The 16,447-nt window shown below is 45.0% G+C and overlaps 1 protein-coding gene across 2 annotated transcripts in view; it reads left to right on the top strand.

Moving 5' to 3' along the window:
• Nucleotides 1–2,103: 2,103 nt before the first annotated feature.
• The window catches only part of TSNARE1 (t-SNARE domain containing 1), a 565,000-nt gene continuing 550,656 nt past the window's right edge, over nt 2,104–16,447 (top strand). Inside the window, exon 1 of one of the 2 annotated variants that reach the window (XM_067558341.1) lies at nt 2,104–2,134. The gene's annotated coding sequence lies outside the window, so the exon portion shown is untranslated. Of the gene's footprint in view, nt 2,135–2,412; nt 2,432–16,447 lie in introns of those variants that run through there. The other variant, XM_067558345.1, reaches the window with a different exon arrangement.

Here is a 16,447-nt window from a genome sequence, read left to right as displayed (position 1 = left end):
GGATGTGGGGAAAGTGGTTTATGTGATATACCTTGACTTTAGCAAAGCTTTAGAAACGGTCTCCCACAGTATTCTTATCAGCAAGTTAAAGTAGTATGGGTTGGATGAATGGACTATAAAATGGATAGAGAGTTGGCTAGATCATTGGGTTCAACGGGTAGTTGATCAATGGCTTGATGCCTAGCTGGCAGCTGGTAACAAATGGAGTGCCTCAGAGGTTGGTGCTGGGGCCGGTTTCGTTCAACTTCTTCATTAATGATCTGGAGGATGGGGTGGATTGCATCCTCAGCAAGTTTGCAGATGACACTAAGCTAGGGGAAGTGGAGGACAGAGATAGGATACAGAGTGACCTAGACAAATTGAAGGATTGGGCCAAAAGAAATCTGATGAGGCTCAACAAGGACAAGTGCAGAGTCCTCCACTTAGGATGGAAAAATCCCATGCACAACTACAGACTGGGGGCCGACTGGCTAAGCAGCAGTTCTGCAGAAAAGGAGCTGGGGGTTACAGTGGACAAGAAGCTGGATATGAGTCAGCAGTGTGCCCTTATTGCCAAGAAGGGTAATGGCATTTTGGGCTGCATTAGTAGGAGCATTGCCAGCAGATCGAGGGAAGTGATTATTCCCCTCTATTTGGCACTGGTGAGGCCTCATTTGGAGTATTGTGTCCAGTTTTGGGTCCCCCACAACAAAAAGGATGTGGACAAATTGGAGAGAGTCCAGCAGAGGATAATAAAAACCAGGGATGGAGCACATGACTTATGAGAAAAGGCTGAGGGAACTGGTCTTGTTTAGTCTGCAGCAGAGAAGAATGAGGGGGGATTTGATAGCATCCTCTAATTACCTGAAAGGTTCCAGAGGGGTAGCCGTGTTAGTCTGTATACAGTAAAGACAACGAGAGTTCTGTGGCACTTTAAAGACTAACAAATTTAATATTTGTAGACATAAGCTTTCCAGAGACTTAGCTCACTTCTTCAGATAGGGGGTTCCAGGGAGGACGGAGCTAGGCTGTTTTCGGTGGTGGTAGATGACAGAACAAGAAGCAATGGTTTTAAGTGGCAGTGTTAGCTCTGCAATGATGACATAGCCCGAGGATTTTGGTAAGACAGTGTGTGCTGCCAGATACACCCGTGTAATCCAATTGTCTTCAGTTACCATTTACACTTTTGCAAACCCGTTTGTTTTCGGCTGCAGTCGTGGGTAGAATTGCAACTTGGTTTTATTTAAGAGTTCAGCTGCTGATACTGGAGTCAGAATAGAATCCACTTCACTCTTCCCTTGCTGTCTACAAATGAGCCCCCCATAATGGAGTACTATAACTGCCTCTCCATCGTGCTGCAGTTGGAAATGCTTTCGTTACCTCTGAGCAGAAAGCCTTCCGAATCGAGCCTTCTGCCGCTTGCTTTCTGCTATGGAAGATTGTCCCTGTTCATCCAGGTTTTCGGTTTGCCTCATGGCCATAAAGCTATTGTTTTTTGATGCAGGGTTCCTTTCTAAATGTTTTCCTGCTGAGTTTGTCCCTGCCCTGCAAGTAAATGTAATGGTGCCATTGGCCATCCTCTGTGCATAGTCTGGAGATGAATATTATGAAAACAAACAGCCTTAATCAGTTTTTAAACATCGCAGCTCGTTATCAAGTTCATCCTTGCTGTGAGAGAAGTGGTAGCGGGTACTACTTAGTGGATTAGGGTAGCTGTTCTGCATAGACACACTGGGTGAAATTTGAAATTTAATTAACTCTTAGCTGCTGGACAGTAACGGCACGTCCCCTGCCTCTGTGTTCCATTGACTTGATCGCATTCAGTGGATTGTAAAGACATACCTGCAACTTGTAGCAGCTGCGTCGCTGCCTGGTCATATCTGGGACCCATTCTTCCTTCTCCAGCTGTATCGGAATCTCAGTCTGTGTGGGGGCTGGGGAACGGAGATGAAGCAGCCTGATGATACTTCGAATGTCGGTTCTGCAGCTTCAAGTGCAGAGCAGAGGAGAGAGGGAAACATTCTGTGTGCTGATGGAGAGACTGGGCGCTAAACAGCTGAAGATGCGTGCTGCAATTCTCCACCTGGATATCAATTTATTGCTTGCTTGAGTCAGGAATGTCTGCCTCCTACACTCCTCGCCAGACACTGACGAGGTGCGTGATATTGCTTCTTTTCCCTTCCCTTCCCCTCATGTGTCACGACTTGCCCCTGTCAGACTGTAAACAAATACTATAGCAATTACAGAAAAGAAAAACTCTTCTACAAGAACGTTATTAAACATTCAAAATCCAGTCATAGCTGGGCCCCATTCTTCCTTCTCCAGCTGTGGAAGAGCCTCAGTCCGAGTGGGGGGGCTGGGGAGCAGAGGCGCAGCAGCCTGATGATTCTTCCAACGTCGGTTCTGCAGCTTCAAGTGCAGAGCACAGAAGCGAGGGAATACCACTGAGTTGGTAAGTTGCCTGATGATGGGATATCTTAAAATGTACTGCTGCAGTTAGGGTGTATTTTAAGGTCTATCCAGGGTGCCTAGAACATATGGATAAGTTGCCCTTTTTAGTATTTGTATACAACTATATAAACATGTGAGCCAGAGGTAGCGTAGGAAGACGGAGTTTGGGGAGGGGGTCCATGTTTTGGATCCACAAGCAAATTCCTGTTAAGAAGCTCTGCCCTCGGTGTCAGCCACAATTACTGTGGTAGGGTTTCTGTCTGTTCCTAGACCCTGCCTGGAGGCTCCAGGCTTCTTATCAGCCTCTGGCTAGTCCGTGTCATTTCATAGAACCATAAATGGAGGCCTGGTAAGGACCCTGGGAGGTCATCTAGTCCATCCCCCTGCATTCAGGCAGGACCAAGTACAACTAGGCCATCCCTGACAGGAGTTTGTCTAACCTGTTCTTAAAAACCTCCACTGATGGGGATTTCAGTACCTCCTTATCTGACCTGTTCCTGTAAGTAACTATCCTTATAGTTAGAAAGTTTTCCGTAATGTCAAACTTAACTCTCCCTTGCTGCGGATTGTTGCTTATTCCTTGTCCTGCCTTCAGTGGAGAAGGAGGACAATTGCTCACAATACTTTATAACACTTTATTTATTTTATAGTGCCCCTTAACATATTTGAAGACCGTTCATAGACTCTGAGGCAAGAAGGGTCCATTGTGGTAGTCTAGACTGGCCATGTGTACAACTCGGGCCACAGAACTTCTGCAAAATAATACCTAGAGCATATCAAAACATTCAAGCACCCAAGTTTGATTTAAAAATTGCCAGTGGTGGAGCATCTACCATGCCTATTGGTAAATTATTCCAGTGGTTAATTACCTTCGCTGTTAAAAATGTATGTCTTATTTCCGGACTGCATTTCTCGGTCTTCAACTTCCAGCCACTAGATCATGTTATACCTTTCTCTGCTAGATTGAAGAGTCCATTATTAAATATCAGCTTCCCATGTAGGTGCTTATGGACTGTAAGTACTTCTTCACACAACGCACAGTCAACCTGTGGAACTCATTGCAAGGGGATGTTGTGAAGGTCAAAACTATATGTGGGTTCAAAAAAGAATTAGATAAGTTCACGGAGGATAGGTTCATCAATGGGTATTAGTCAAGATAGTCAAGGAGGCAACCCTACACTCGGGGTGTCCCTAAGCCTCTGACTCCCAGATGCTGGAACAGAAGAATGTGGTTTGATGATTGCCCTGTTTTGTTCATTCCCTTTGAAGCATCTGGAATTGGCCATTGTTAGAAGACAGGATACTAGGCTAGATGGACATTGGTCTCACCCAGGCTATGTACACACTACAGCTTAAGTCAGTACAAGATATATGGCTCAAGGATGTGAATAAGCCACCCCCTCCTGAGTGATGTAAGTTACACCAACCTAAGTGCTGGTGTGGCCAGCATTACATCAGCGGGAGAGCTTCTCCCCATGGCGTAGCTACCACTAATCGCTGGGCCTGGAGTAATTAAATAGATAGGAGAATTCTCTCTGCATCCATGCAGCTGTGCCAGCCCCAGTATATAGGCTGTTCTTAGGTAACAAGTCACCCCTTAGCCTTCTCTTTAATAAACTAAGTAGGTTGAGCTCCTGGAGTCTGTCACCATGATTTCTAAGCTTTTAATTATTCTCATGATTATTTTCTGAACCCTCTCCAATTCATCAACTTCCTTCTTGAATTGTCAATACCAGAACTGGACACGATATTCCAGAAGTGATCACACTGGTGCCAAAAAAAGAGGTCATATAATCTCTCTACTGCTACTTGAGATTCCCCTGTTATGCGTCCAAGAATCACATTAGCCCATTTGGCCAGGGCATCTCACTGGGAGCTCACGTGCAGCTGATTATCCAGTATGACCACCAAATCTTTTTCAGAGTCACTGCTTCCCAGGATAAAGTCCCTTATCCAGTATGCATGGCAGACATTCTTCGTTCCTAGACGTATACATTTACATTTAGCTGTATTAAAACACACATTGTTTGCTTGCACCCAGCTTACCAAGCAGTCTAGATCACTCTGTATCAGTGACCTGTCCCTTTCATTATTTACCCCTCCTCCAATTTTTGTGTCCTCTGCATTCTTTATCAGTCATGATTTTATGTTTTCTTCCAGGTCATTGATAAAAATGTTAAACTGCGTAGGGCCAAGAACCGATTCCCTATGAATCCAACTGAAGACACGCCCACTCAGAATTGCATTTTGAGGCTTATCAAGTCCCTGTCAGACTTCTTTTCTCAGTACTATACATGCTCAGGTTTTTTAAGCTTTCCTCACAGGTCAGGTTTTTCTAAACCCTTTGTCATTCCTCTTGTCTCCTGTTTTGTCCGTATCTTTCTTAAAGTGTGACACCCAGAATTGGACACAGTCCTTTAGCTGCGGCCTTAACAGTGCCTAGTAGAGCAGAATAGTTGCATCTGTGTCTTATCTGCCACGCTCCTTTTAATACATCCCAGAAAGGTATTAATTCTTTTCTCAACTGTGTCATGTTGTTGTCTCCTATTCAATTTGTGATCCCCTATAATCCCCAGATCCTTTTCAGCAGTACTACCACCCAGCCAGTCATTCTCTATTTTGTAGTTGTGCATTGGATTTTTCCTTCCCAAGTGTAGTACTTTCCACTTGTCTTTATTGAATTTCATCTTGTTGGTTTCAGGCCGGTTCTCTAATTTGTCAAGGTTGTTTTGAGTTCTATTCCTATACCCCAAAGTGCTTGTAACCCCTCCCAGCTTGGTGTCATCTGGAAATTTCATGAGCATTCTCTCCACTCCAGTACCCAAATCGTTAATGAAAATATTGAATAGTACTGATCCCTGGAGGATCCTACTAGATACATCCTCTCTGTTTGGCAGCAAACCATTGAATCATCCTTGGGAACCTTCCCTTTCCTTACCTCTGCTCCTCTCTTCTGCAAGTCTGTCGTTGGTACCCACTTTGGTCTTGTCCCCACAGGAGAATGGGCTTTCAAAACACTTGGCAATGGTCAGGCAGCTGGTGTACTGTGAACGCTGATTATACATGTACTGCGTCACCCTGTTACCTTGTGCTGCCCTGTCTGTTTGTTGTATCTATCCATTGTCTCATTTTATTTGTGGACCACAAGCTGTTTGTGGCGTGCACTGTCTCTTTGTGTGTCTGTGTGTGTGCACGAGTGTGCGCAGTGCAATGACGACCTAATCACTGACCGGGGACTCTAGGTGCTACCATAATACACATAAGAAACTATTTTCTGGGCAGAGAGTATATGTATTAGATGGCTCTTAAATCAAATTTCTGATCTAAGGATTGCTCCTCATGGCTGTTCACATCCGCTCACTGTGTGCTTATAAACTCCTGTCTAGTAAGCTGAGGAAAGCCAGTTTTTATTGCACCCCGTGTACTGTAATTCCGAGGGAGTTAACTGGATTCTCTTCTACCCAGTGCATAGCATCATCAGCTGAGTTCCAGCTGTGGCTTCCTTTGTTCTTGGTTGTGATGTCTGGGCGTGGGAAGAACAGTCTGATTTTTCAGATCCTGGACTGAACCGGTAATGAGCCCACATGCTCCTGAAGCAGAGGTATGAAAGGGGCACCACAGGTACTGTATGTTCCTGGGTTGGCCGAGAATTCAGAATAACACAGGAAGCTGGTAACGCTTACCCTTGGCCGTGTGTCTGTGAGTATTTTGAAAATAATATCTAATAGAAAACCACATGGTATCACTTCAACTGGATGATGTTCTACTTGTTCTAAGAGACGGGAGTCTCTGGTTTTGGTTATAGGTTTTATGGTGGAGGATACCTGCGAAAATGTCAGTTTTGCTGTGTGGAGAGGCTGAATGTGCATAAGAAATGCTTCCCACTATGCTGGGTGAGAAAGGAAGCAAGGCTTAAGTTTGCTGAATTTCAGAAGTGTGCATGCACTTGTGAATATCTGGCTCCCAGTGACCTGCTCTTGCATAATTCAGGGCTTATTTTTGGTAATCAGTGTGTGAACTTCAAAAATACATTATTTGGCTTATATACCTTAGCTCTGGAAAGGAGCATTTATGTATGTAACAAACCCACACAAGCACAACACACCTGCTAACACAGGAAATTGATGTGTCTGTCTGTCTGTCTGTCGGGACATGCAGAAGGAAAACTAGACACACACTTTTAAATACCACTGACATCCATGGGACTAGGAGAGATTTTTGGGGTAATAAGTTCCAGATTGATGGCTCTAGAATCTGAAATCCTCTCTCTATCTACAGTACATGTGCAACATGGTAAATATTTTGTGGAAAAATAGACAGTTGGCATTTACCCAATGGGAAATAATACTGTTGTAGTAAAATGTTAGTGTATTAATCAAGGAAATCCTGCTATTGAGTTTTTGCAGAAGCTATAGCATTTACTACTAATATACTGTAACAAAGCTGTATTAAAATAGAATGGTAAAGTCATAGTAACTGGCAATAGTATTTTTGTAGAAACTCTGCTATTGTTTACCAGCATTCAAACACACAACCGCATGTAAAGATGTAGTGTACTATTCACTGTAGTCCATTGTTGTATCCCATTTACTGTCATGTACTGAAGCATGTGCTATGGAGCACACTGTGTTTAGTGCAACAAACACTGTAATCATTTGTACTGAAATCTACAGTTAGAAACAAAGACGGTCTGATAGAAACTCAATTGATGTCAAGGGAAAGACACTGACATCATGGGGCTTTACTTTAGACCCATAAGCCGTGCGACTGTCGTGCACCCCTTACTCCTCTGAACAATGCCATTTCAGCTGTAACATATGGTGGGTAAATACTTTTTTATTTGCTGTGGTTTTACTTTAGTTTCAACAATAAAATGTCCTCTCATAATCATACTGTGTGGTGTCGTCTCTACTTGAATTAGGGCTATAAGACATGCACTGTATAAAAATGTGTCTTAAATGAATAGTAATATGGCAACTTTGCCCAGTGGGTATTTTTCTGCTGTAGGATGCTGGTCTCTATGGGCCAATTTGGTCTTCCTTACTTTAGGAAAATTCCAAGTGACTTTAGCAGGTAAAGGAGTAGCCTATTAATTCCTCCTCCTCCTTTTTAGACTACTGATCAAGCTGCTATAGGTAACTGTTCTGACTGTCACCTTGTCATTTGTTCTTATTTAAATATAATCATGCAGAAACCCCATATTCTTTAGTGTCTCCAAAATATGCTTTACAAATAAAAGACAAGCTGCATGCCCCAAATGTTCTCCAGTCTGGGTTTAGATGTGACACAAGCGAGGGAAACAAGTTCTGGAGTGAGTAGGTGGGGTGAGGAAGCAGACCTCAATTCATCAAAACACTTAAGAATATGCTTAAGTTTCATTGTGTCCTTCAGAGCTCCAGCGCTGGGTTGCCCGACCTTGATGTTACAAAGGCACATAGTCACAATTTGCCATGAGTCTCACGGCAACACGTAGTTTGCACATATGCATTCACATGGTTTTAAAATGAAAAATGTAGCTGTGCTATTTGCTTGTATAGGTATCTTCCTTGACTGAAGGACGGGCGTTACTTATTGTTGAATTTCAGCAGTCCCAAAACACCCCCAAAAACCTTGAAGTTGATCAGTTGGCTTCCACTGTTCAGTTAAAGAGAGAGAACAACTCGTGTTCTTCAAGTGAGTCAGTGCAGAGCCAGGTCTAGACCAATTCCTGGCTCCCAGCCCTGTGCTCAGACCTCTGGAGTTTGCTGTTTCTCTGAATGCTCTGACGAGGTTTCTTCGCTGGTGGGATGGGTGATGTTTCAGCACCAGCACGCATTTATATTTTTCTTCTCTCTCTGTGGTTAGTGCTACCTTTTCAGAAGCAATCTCAATTTTTGAAGCCTTCCAAAGCGAAAATACGACAGGATGTTGTTTCTTGGTTGAGCATTGTGTTTTTACCCTTCTGTTATGTTCTTTTCTTGTCTGTTTTTCATTCACTGGAGCACTGGCACTTGATGGGAAATACTAGGGTGGGGAAAAAAGTTTCTTTCATCCATCAAATCCCCTTCCTTTTAATGTTATTCCCCACATAAAAAGGCAACACATAATCAATCTTCCAGTGACCCCAGCTTTTCTGCTCAGCAACCCTTTGCTTGGGTGTCATCATTTTTTAAGTTCAGGTATCACTCTTGAGCTTTAAGTGTGCTTTTGAATGTGGCTGTCTAATAATACTGCTGCAGGGTAACACGTTTCATCTGGTTCTTGGTGTATTAACAAACATGAATAACTAAGTCTCCTTATCCCCTTTTTGCGAAGGTGGGATCAGGTGACACAAGAGCTAAGTGACTTGAGCAAGGCCACACAAATTGCTGCCGCTTTTTGCAATTTTCCAAGTATCTTTTGCTTTTGTATCTGACTTTTTCCACCTGTCCTTTCTTTCACTTTTTTTCTGCCTTTTCATATTTTCTGTTGTCTTCATGATGGGCTGAGAAATGGAGTGAACCAGAACATGAATCTTTCCACTAATATTCCTCTGTATTCTGTAACTCCATTGCATGTTCTTTCATATTTTCTCTTTTAATTTTAAAGAACTCTCTTATTTGAAGGCTTTCTGATTCAGAAAATATTAATGTGAGCGAGTGTCTAATCTCAGCTGAATGAACTTCAGTCTCTTAATTCTTTTTTATAGACAAGACCTTGCAAAGACCTTCCTATTTTTCAAACTAAATAGATATAAAACTTAAATATTAGCTCCATGAGTCTTGGGATGTAGTTATTTTTGAAGACTGGAGTGTATTTTTCTTTGTGTTTTGGGGAAAGATGTCAGGGGGAACTGAAAGATGAGAGGATGGGGCCAGGAATTATGAGATCAAAAGAAATATAAATGGTATAAATTGTTCAAAACACAACAGAAAAAGTGACTTCTATCTGTCTACTTATATGTCCTTTGTAAACATTAATGATTCATCTTCATCCTGGGAGATAAGTGAGCTTTATTATCCCTGTTTTAGAGATGGGGAATGGAGACCGTGAGATTAAGGCTCTGATTGATTCAACAGTGCATTTAGACACATGCTTGCGCCTCATTGAAGCGAGTGGTGTTCAGCACAAGCTTGCAGACTTTGCTGAATCAGGGCCTGAGTGATTTGGGCCACGTCACACAGAACATGTCTGATTACGCCAGGAACTGAATCTTGGATTCCTGAGCTCCTCTGTTTTAACCACAAAACCTTTCTTCTTCTTGTTTTCCTTTAAACATTTAGAGATTTGTCTTTAGAGAGTATTCTGCTAATTATATAGCCCCGAGAGTGTACTCAGTGCTGTACCAAATATAGAGGATGAAAACCCTCCCTCCCCAACAGACCTTGCAATTGGATGCTGGTAGGCATGAGCCAAAACCCAGTTGTCTGATCTGAATCCCTTTGAATTTGGGAGTGAATGCTGTTCAGCGTTGAATTCCAGCGTTCAAACTCACCTTCCAGGTTAGGTTCTGAGTTTCCTCCAAAACCAGAAGGGTTCTGTGTTTCAGTTCAGCTACAAATGAAATTGTATAAGATTTCAGCCATTTAGAATCATAGAAGATTAGGGTTGAAAGGGACCTCAGTAGGTCATCTAGTCCAACCCCCTTCTCAAAGCAGGACTAACCTCAGCTAAATCATCCACAGCTTAAAAACCTCTAAGGATGGAGATTCCACCACCTCCCTAGGTAACCCATTCCAGTGCTTCACCACCCTCCTAGTGAAAAGCTTTTTCCTAATATCCAACCTAGACTTCCCCCACTGCAACTTGAGACCTTTGCTCCTTGTTCTGTCGTCTACTACCATTCAGAACAGCCTAGCTCCATCCTCCCGGGAACCCACTTTCAGGTAGTTAAAGGCTGCTATCAAATCCCCCCTCATTCTTCTCTTCTACAGACTAAACAAGCCTAATTCCCTCAGCCTCTCCTCATAAGTCTTGTTCTCCAGCCCCCTCATCATTTTTGTTGCCCTCCGCTGGAGTCTCTCCAACTTGTCCACATTCTTTTTGTAGTGGGGGGCCCAAAACTGGACACAATACTCCAAATGCGGCCTCACCAGTGCTGAATAGAGGGGAATAATCACTTCCCATGATCTGCTAGCAATGCTCCTCCTAATGCAGCCCAATATGCTGTTAGCCTTCTTGGCAATAAGGGCTCACTGCTGACTCATATCCAGCTTCTTGTCCACTGTAACTCCCAGGTCCTTTTCGGTAGAACTGCTGCCTAGCCCGTCAATCCCCAGTCTGTAGCTGTGTATGGGATTCTTCCGTCCTAAGTGCAGGACTCTGCACTTGTCCTTGTTGAGCCTCATCAGATTTCTTTTGGCCCAGTCCTCTAATTCGTCTAGGTCACTCTGTATCCTATCCCTACCTTGCAGGGTATCTACCACTCCCCCCAGCTTAGTGTCATCTGCAAACTTGCTGAGGGTGCAATCTACCCCATCCTCCAGATCATTTATCAAGAGGTTGAACAAAACCGGCCCAGGACCGAACCCTTGGGACACTCCACTTGTGTCCGGCTGCCAGCTAGACATGGAGCCATTGATCACTACCCGTTGAGGCCTGTGATCTAGCCAGCTTTCTATCCATTTTATAGTCCATTCATCCAACCCATATTTCTTTAACTTGCTGATAAGAACACCGTGGGAGACTGTATCAAAAGCTTTGCTAAAGTCAAGGTATGTCACATCCACCGCTTTCCCTACATCCCCAGGGCCAGTCACCTCTTCACAGAAGGCAATCAGGTTGGTCAGGCATGACTTACCCTTGGTGAATCCGTGTTGACTGTTCCTAATCACCTTCCTCTCTTCCAAGTGCCTTAAAATGGATTCCTTGATGATCCACTCCATGATTTTTCCAGGGATTGAGGTGAGGGTGACCTGTCTGTAGTTCCCTGGATCTTCTTTCTTCCCTTTTTTGAAGATGGGCACTATATTTGCCTTTTTCCCATCATCAGGGACCTCCCGTAATTGCCATGAGCTTTCAAAGATAGTAGCCAATGCCTCTGAAATCACATTAGCTAACTCCCTCAGCACCCTCGGATGCATTACACAAGTCCATGGAGCCAGATGCATGTCCAATCTTTCTAAATAGTCCTGAACCTGTTCTTTCAGCTCTGAGGGCTGCTCACCTTCTCCCCATTCTGTGCTGCCCAGTGCAGTAGTCTGGGAGCTGACCTTGTCTATGAAGACAGAGGCAAAAAAAACATTCAGTAATTCAGCTTTTTCCACATCCTTTGTGACCAAGTTGTCTCCCCCATTCTGTAAGGGGCCCACACTTTCCCTGACCAACTTCTTGTTACTAACATACCTGTAGAAACCCTTCTTGTTCCCCTTCACGTCCCTTGCTAGCTGCAACTCCAATTGTGCTTTGGCCTTCTTGATTTCATTGCTGCCTGTTCGAGCAGTATTTTTTTAATCCTTTCTACTCATCTGTCCACGCTTCCACTTTTTCTAAGCTTCCTTTTTGGTGTTAATAACCCAGCTGGACAAAAACTAAGCAGCTCCATGTCTGTTCTCTCCTGACCTTGGATGTGCAGTTCATAACCAGGCACTCTTCCCACCCTCCGTCCTCTCACTTGGTACATTGGTAAAAGGCTGTATGAACACACAGGTTGATTAGGTGTCTGACAAGTCTTTATTAGCCTTTTCAGTGTTGTCTTTCTGATGCAAGGTGGACATTGGTGCCTAGGTTACGTTTCTGAATATACACAGAGAAATATAAGTGCCTTCTGTCCCCCCTCCCTGTATCCCCGGCTTGCATATTGAGGCTAGTAGAATTATCCCTCTCTTAACAAAATAGCCTTTCACCTTTTTCAAAGCGTAATATGTATATAATCAGGCTGGTTGGTTTATTACATTTCTTTAGCTGTCAAATTTCTCTGACGATCAGAATGGGGAAAATATGCTCTCAAAATGAGATCGGCAAGGCTGGGGAATATTCTCCCTAGAGAGGTCATGGCAGCACCATAGCTTGAGATATTGAAACTAAACTTGCCTAAGCACTGGGAAAGACTGGCGGGAAGATTCCCGTTCTGGTATTTGGGTGGGATGGATTAGTTGACATCAGAGGTCATGAGCCTCCATTTGAGGTGCTTACAATCCTGGTTGGTAGCTGAGAGAGGAATTTCCCATTATCAAGAAGTCTGCTGGATTCTGATGTGTGTTTGAGACATATTTCTTCTAAAATCACAATGGCCATTATCCTGTAAGCACTTAAGGTCACACTTCATATTAATTATCTGTCTGTGGTTTGTAAAGGTTCATTAACACTATCTCTCTGTCTTGGATACTTATAGGGGCCTTATCATAGTGCCTCAAAGTCTTTAATATATTTATCCTCACAATACTACTGTGAGATGTTATCCCCATTTTCCAGATGGGGAAACTGAGGTACAGAGAGCCTTTCTAGGGACCCACAAGACACATTGCAGAGCCTGGAATTGGACTTGCGGGACTCCCTACCCACTGGACCATCCTTCTTCTTTTCCTGATATAGTATGTTACCAACATGAGCAACAGCTGTTACCGATGGGTGTAAGCACATCAGTAGAAAGTATGGTAGACTGTCATATGCCAGGGTTAGAAGCAATGTCTTGACCTGCTGGTGACTTATAATAGATTAATCATTTATTAACTATTTATAAATGAAACCTTATTATAACGTGTGACCCCATTATGCATGTGGTTAACTTAAAAAATGGCCTGAATAGTCCAGTTGAAATCCAGTTCCACAAGGACAAGTGCAGAGTCCTGCACTTAGGATGGAAGAATTTCATGCACAGTTGCAGACTGGGAACGGACGGGACAAGCAGCAGCTGTGCAGAGAAGGACCTGGGGGTTACAGTGGACAAGAAGCTGGATATGAGTCAGCAGTGTGCCCTGCTTGCCAAGAAGGCTAATGGCATATTGGGCTGCATTAGTAGGAGCATTGATAGCAGAACAAGGAGCAATGGTCTCAAGTTGCAGGGGGGGAGGTCTAGGTTGGTTATTAGGAAAAAGTTTTTCCCTAGGAGGGTGGTGAAGCACTGGAATGGGTTTCAATAGCAATTTCAATAGCAATTTCAACAGCATTCCGTCCCCCACCTGCCACGAGGCTAGCCAGCATGCCATTCCCTCCTCAGCTCCTTCTCAGCTGCTCCTGGCTAGAGATGGAGCTGAGAGCTGTCTGTTCATGGATTGTTAACTCCTAATGGTTTTGCAAATTTTAGCTTCATTTAAAGCTTTTTTCTTTTAGTACTTTGTTTTTAGTTGGCCAGGCCAAAAAAGAAAAAAGAAAGATAAGAAGAAACAGAAGGAAGAGTTGACTCCCGTCAACCCAGGTTTGCAGGCGGAAGGGCCCTGAACAAGGATATGCCTGGCTCTCCAGCTTCAAAAAGTGTCTTAGGTGCAAAGAATCCGACCCAGTGACAGATGGACATTCACAGTGCATTCACTGCTTGGGGGAAAAGCACAAGATTGGTACCAGCCCAGGTCCAGGAAGAACAGAGTGTGAAGGCTTATACTCCTGCTCATGGAGTCAACTCTTCAATCCCCAGGGTCCCGCAAGAGCTATCACCGCAACCTTCTACGTCAAAGGCAGGTGAACCTAAAGAGAGAAGCCACTCACTCAGGACCACTAAGAAAATTTCAGAGAGTCCCAGTAGCAAGTCTCGATGGAGCCGGAAATGATCTCTGTCTGGCCCCATCGGTATCTTTGATACCAACGGCACTGAAGCTGTCTGGAGGTGGTACCCAGGGAACGTTTGGTACGGCGCCGACAGAGCAAGTCGGTCTGTCCAAAGACCCAATGGGCATGGGCAAAGACGTACCGGTACCACAGGGGCATGAGAAGCATAGAAGATCTGCGCCAGGGAAGGCTACGTTGACACGGTCAGCGGCACTGAAACTGATCCCGGAGCACACGGCACCATCAGACCATGTGACTACATCCATGTCTCCCGTTCTGCCGGTAAGAGCCTCTTGACAGCGACAACCACCAGCACTGTCCGCACCGGTGAATTTCAGGTGCGCAATGGACCTTTCGGTGTTTGACGTACCAGACGCACCCCCTAGTCAGTACCAGGGCTCTGATACTGAGTTTGCCCAGAGCATTGGACTCAATGGCTTCTCCTGGCCGCACACCGCTTTTCTCCTCATCAGTGTCAGATAGTGAGCGAGAGGACTTGGGTTCCCACTGCATGTCTTACCCACCATATGGCTCCCAGTTTTATCGGGGAAACCAGGTGTACCATCTGCCCGCCGCTCAACCTCCATGGTCTGGGCAACCATGGTTCCAGTCACCAGCACCTTACCCTCAGTGGCCATACTGGAACCTCTGGCAGGCCCAGAGGCAACAAGCCTCCCAGGCCATTAGTGAAGCACACCAGCAGACAGGAAGACATGGTCTTTCAGCTGCAGCGTCAAAGGGTTTGGAACCTCCTGAGCAACCAGGGGAAGAAATTTGAAGTTGAGGCGTCCCTTTCACACATTGAAGGATTCTTAGGCAACTCTTTGGTCCCCAGGGATCTTCACGTGGGCCTACAAAAGAAAAGACAGCCCTCAGTCACGGTTCGAGCCCCGGTCATTGCAGTACACACATCAGTATTCATCACAGAGATCATATGAGAGTAGAGAAAGAGATCAAAGTTCCTCAAGTGGAAACAATTGGGACCACAACCAATTTCATCTCAGCCCTCAGCCTTGAAGCGTGAAGTTTTGATGGGTTGGTCGAGGTGATGGTAGAATACTCCCCTTGCTACCTTGTTCTGGGAAACCCCACTCCTCCTTTCAGAGACTACCTTACCCTGTTCCGCAGCACCTGGGAAATGATAACCTCGGACAAGTGGGTGTTTGAAATCATCCAGAATGAATACACCATCCACTTCTCCTTCCGTCCTCCTCCCAAACACCCTTCTCCTCTCTTCTGAGGCCCTTCTAAAGAGAGTCTGCTATGTCAAGAGGTAAGCCATCTCACTGTAGGCGCTATAGAGCCTGTCCTGGTACATCTCCGAGGCAGAGGCTTCTACTCTTGTTAGTTGCTGATACCAAAGAAAAAGGAAGGTTGGAGACCTATGTTGGACCTCCGAGCGCTCAACAGATATGTCAAAGCGCAGTTCTGAGAAAGGTACCGGGCCCAGGAAGGGGAATCTTGCTCAAACAGGACTGAGTTACTCTCCGGGCAAGGGCCTGAGTAAGGAAGTCCAGCTTAGGCGGTGAGGAGGCAGGACACGAGGAGCCGGAAGGACAGAGAGGGGAAATGAGCCAGGGGAAAGATTGCAGCCATGAAATATGGTACTAGCAGCATATAGCTGCTACTCATAGGGCCCCTGGCCTGGGACCTGGAGAAGCGGGCGGGCCCAGGTCCCTACTCCTCTCCCTGGGGAAGCAGGGTAACTGGTGACACGCTGGCCCACTTCGAGAGACAAAAGCGTGAGACCCACTAGGGCAATGCTGGCCGTCTGGCACAGCCCCTAGAGTAGTCTCCAAGGTCCTCTCGGTAGTAGCAGCCTACTTATTCTCTCAAGGTCTGATGATTTATCCTTAACTGGATGACTGCCTTCTCAGGACACGGCCCTACACAGAGGCCCAATGGGTCACTTAGGTCGCATGTGATGTATTTCTGAATCTGGATCTACAGATCAACAAATAAATATCTACCTTAATACAGGTGCAGAGACTAAAAGTCATAGCAGCTGACCTCAACTCCATTCAGCAACAGCGCACTTCCCACATCACAGAGTCCTTAGTCTTTCCTTGTCGATAGAGACAGTGCAATCCAGTCCCCAGACTTCAGCCAGACATTGCCTCCAGCTTCTGGGACACATGGCCGTGGGCGCATCAGTTATTGCTTATGCCAGGCTTTGCATGTGATGCTTCCAAGCATGGGTCAGTTCGGTTTACAAGCCAAACAGAGACAACAGAAACAAACGTATATCGATGCCCCCTAGCAACAAATTATCCCTGAACTGGTGGAAGAACCCGATAAATGTTGGTACAGGAATTCTGTTTACTCAGCCCTCCCCATCTCTACTCCTGACTACCTG

Source organism: Emydura macquarii, unplaced genomic scaffold (genome assembly GCF_026122565.2).
Source record: "Emydura macquarii macquarii isolate MOO-44397 ecotype Brisbane River unplaced genomic scaffold, CSIRO-AGI_Emac_v2 contig_1947, whole genome shotgun sequence".
In the NCBI taxonomy this organism is placed as follows: Eukaryota; Metazoa; Chordata; order Testudines; family Chelidae; genus Emydura; species Emydura macquarii.
Note: the sequence above shows the minus strand (reverse complement) of the source record. Positions and strands in the feature narration are given on the sequence as shown.